The following is a 4,275-nucleotide window of genomic DNA, read 5'->3' on the forward strand; positions in this document are numbered from 1 at the left end:
CTTGAGATTGTATGTGGATATGGAAGATCGAGTAGAAGACTAATGAGCTAGCTCACTGATTCAATGGAAATAGAGATTCATGGGGACATATTGTGTGTGTTTTGTTTAATTGTTTGAGAACCATAACTTGGGCTTGGGTTTTTGACATTGGGCCCATTTTAAACATAAATTTTCTCATGTGTATTTTCTTTAAAGGGCTATGGGCTCCTTATATTCAAGGATTTTTGTAATGTTTATAGTACTTACGAGTTATAACATTAATATTTGAGTTACAAATGAAAGTATATTTAATTTAATTTGATTTATTTATTGCATTACATCATGAAATCAATGCTTTGGTCTGTGGTTTAGTTGAGGTTTTCAAGGATTTTTTTTGCTTGTAATCAGGTTGAGCCTTGAGACTCTTTGCTTGGCTTTATCGTAATATTGTTATTCGTATTTTTGCCAATTTTGTACATATTTTGCGAAAATAGTTCACAAAATCTGGTTTGAAACCCCATTTTACCTCATACTTTTGGGACCAAGAGACAACTCCAAAATAATCATTATCCAAGCGAAACGCTATCAACGGACTCTTACCCTTACCCTTATTCCGTTTAGATTTTATTAAAAATTATTTTTTTAGTTATTTAATTTTATTATATAGATTTGATATTACTATACTTTAATTTTATTATTTTAATTAAGTAAATAATTATTTTAATTTGGTAATTTTTTATTTTATCGTGTAATATCATGTTTAAATCGTATAATAACATCATGTTTTAGTCTATCGTGTCGTGTCAAGCTAACTTACTATCATTAATAGAGAGTTTACTTTTTTTTGGGTACACGATAACACGCACGAACCCGACACGAACCCGTTGGGTCGGGACACGATAAGAACCCGATGATTTCGGATTGGGTTGGGTTGGGACACGATTGGATTGGGTCGATAATGGATTGACAGATAACGACCCAACACGCACGATTTGACCGGCCTTCTTACCCTTACCATACCACTTATTAACATGGCTCGAAACCTATTTCGAATTGTCTACAAGTTCGTACAGATTGAGACTAGAGTTCTAGCATCCTAGAATCATTTTAAATCTTATTTTAGGTTGACTAGCATTTAATCCACTGATTGGTACAAGCATGTGAATCAGTGATGGATCTTTCCAGTACTCGTGGATTGGCGGTAGGGTCGGCCGACCAGGCGCAGCCCCACCAGTGTACATCTCTGATACGAATCCCTCTTAAATCGATCCTTTGTTTTGTAATTTCGGTAGCCTAATTTTTACTAGAATTCTTCAAATTACAGTAAAAAACCATAAAATGAGATAGAATAATTAAATCACAAGTCTTCGGACTTCGGTCTTCCACTTCACAATCCACTCTCTCTATTCCTCGAAGTTCATCCCAATCTCTCTTTTCTAAACCACAAACACAAAAGAGCAAATCGAGCTCCGGCCATCGCCCACCCAATATGGCAGCTTATGCCGCTCTTGCTTCCCTTGCTCAAACTATTACTCTTGATACCAATCATGCTACTATATCTCACTTCTCTATCGCTGCAAAGGAAAACATTGCATCCATCCACGAGTATGCCATCACCTTGCTTACCTTCCTCGAAGAATATCCAGAGAGATCCAACCGTTGGGAGGCCGAGCTGAGGGACGTTGCTCATGAAACTGAAGATATTATCGAAGAACTTATGTGGAGGCAGTTGTATTACTGTTATGGAGGGGAGGAAATGCCATCAAGCTTGAATTTTGAAGAGGAGCTCAGAGATGTGACTGAAAAATTCGGTTTAATTATTAGAGATGTGATGGACCCCATCTCCTTCTCTCTCATCATCAGCAGCAATAAAGGCTCTGCTTTGTGGGCTCCCATCCAAACTCCAAGTCATACCCATTTTGGGAACGGGTGGCATTGGTAAGACCACTCTGGCTAGAACTGTTTATGACCATCCAATAATCATGGATCATTTTGAAATTCGTGTTTGGGTTACAATATCACAAGATTGCAGTGCACGGAAAGTTATACTAGGTCTTTTAGATTCGATGAAATTGATTCAGAATAAATCGGTTGGATTAGAGAGGTATGATGTTTCAATTTTAAGAATGCAAGTGTGTAAACACTTGATTCGTAGTAGGTATCTTGTTGTAATGGATGATGTGTGGAGCACAAAGATTTGGGATGATGTAAGGAATGCATTTCCGGATGTTGGTAGTGGAAGTCGAATCATGTTAACCACAAGGCTAAAGAATGTAGCCGTTTATCCTAACTCGAGTAGTGCTCCTCATGAGGTGAGGTCTCTGAATGATACTCAAAGTTGGGATTTGCTCAAGGGAAAAGTGTTTGAAGACAGCAATTGCCCACCTGAATTGGAAGATGTTGGGAAAGATATTGCAAGAAGTTGTGGAGGACTACCCCTTGCCATTCTCGTGGTTGCTGGATTCCTGTCCATAGTTGATAGGAATCCATCTACTTGGGAGGAAGTTTCTGAAAATGTAACAAATTCAATTGTTGGTGAAGGGACGGAGGGAATACTATCTTTGAGTTACACTCACTTGCCTCATCATCTAAGGGCGTGTTTTCTGTTTTTGGCAATGTTTCCTGAAGATGAAAATATCGGTGCTTCAAGGCTTATTAGATTATGGTTAGCAGGGGGCTTCTTGAAGCATCAAGAAATAAGTAGTAAAAGCTTGGAAGAGGAGGCAGAGGATTATTTGGAGGATCTAGTCAAGAGAAATCTCGTAACTGTTACTAGTAGGAAGCATGATGGGAAAATCAAGTGTTGCAGCCTACATGATTTGGTTCGAGATTTGTGCATAAGGAAAGCCCACGAGGAGATGTTTGTTTCTGTTGTCGATGGTAGCTTTTTTGGGCTAGGTAGTATAAATGTGAGGCACATCAGCTTCATAAATGAGAAAGATAACACTTTTGGGCAGTCTCATATGAATAACATTTGGGTTCCATCTATCCGCACCATTCTATACTTCCATCTTCACAACTTACCTTGTTTGGAATCCTTTTCACGATGCTGTAGATTGCTTAGGATATTTGATGCCGTGAGTGAAAATTCTGTTTCACTCCCTTCCGAGGTATTTGAGTTGTTTCATTTAAGATATCTTGCTTTAACTTGTCCTTCCAATATTCCATCAGCCATATGTAATCTCATGAATCTTCAAACCTTGATCATCCTTCCAAGTCCATCCTCTCGATTTGCTCTATTATCTGATTTCTCACTACCATTGGAAATTTGGAGGATGCCTCAGTTAAGGCACCTTTTACTGCACCAGCCTTGTACTCTACCGCATCCCCCAGATGGATCAAATCCTCCTTTAGAAAATCTTCACACTCTTTCACACATCAAGAATCTTGTATGGAATGAAAACATCTTGAAGATGATTCCAAACATCAAAAGATTGGGACTTGTGTACAAAACCAATACCGAGTTTCACCTCAGTCTCCTTAAGTATCTGGATCAACTTGAAAAGTTGGAAGTATATGGTGTTTGCGGATTTGATTGGCAGAGGCAAAATCCTAATCTTCCTATCACACTGAAGAAGTTGACCCTGGTGGGTGTGAGACTCCCTTGGGAAGATATGCGTGTTATTGGTTCGTTGCCTAATCTTCAAGTGCTCAAGCTACGAGATCATGCTTGCAGAGGAGAAACTTGGGAAACAGTTGATGGAGAATTTCCTGATCTAAGATATTTGCTTATTGATAATTCATCTAATTACTCCTTTATGAGCGAAAGTGATTCATCGAGTAGTGAAGAAAGCTGAGGATTGTTAGGTGCTTCGGCTTATATATACTGATGAAACTGCGTTGCTGCTGATTTCTTGTTGCTATATGCCTACACTTACAACATAGCAGTTCATGTCCTAGGGGTGCATCCATCGAGCCTGCATGATACATTACATGTTTCTTATTTGTGTGTATTACTTTGTTCTCAGGCTTTGCCACTCCACTCCATTTAGGCCATACGATATAACTGAACAAGATCGATTTAAGAGGGATTCGTATCAGAGATGTACGCTGGTGGGGCTGCGCTTGGTCGGCCGACCCTACCGCCAATCCACGAGCACCGGAAAGATCTATCACTGATTCACATGCTTGTACCAAAAGTTACTTCTCTAGATTAAACTGCAGACTAGCCCGGGTCGACTGACTCGGGTGGGCTGCCCTGCCCTGTGAGACAACCTCTCCTATCTAGCTAGTGTTGAGCTATATGTGTTGAAACATAAGAGATGCAGTGTTTGCAAGTACTTTTACTCACACTAC

General features: G+C 39.4%; 1 pseudogene; it reads left to right on the top strand.

Moving 5' to 3' along the window:
- The first annotated feature begins 1,340 nt into the window (after window positions 1–1,340).
- Window positions 1,341–3,956, top strand: LOC148929855 (putative late blight resistance protein homolog R1A-10; annotated as a pseudogene).
- The last annotated feature ends 319 nt before the right edge of the window (window positions 3,957–4,275 follow it).

This window comes from Salvia hispanica, chromosome 3, assembly GCF_029641045.1.
Source record: "Salvia hispanica isolate PSC_SH4W2 chromosome 3, Shi_PSC_v1, whole genome shotgun sequence".
NCBI lineage: Eukaryota > Viridiplantae > Streptophyta > Magnoliopsida > Lamiales > Lamiaceae > Salvia > Salvia hispanica.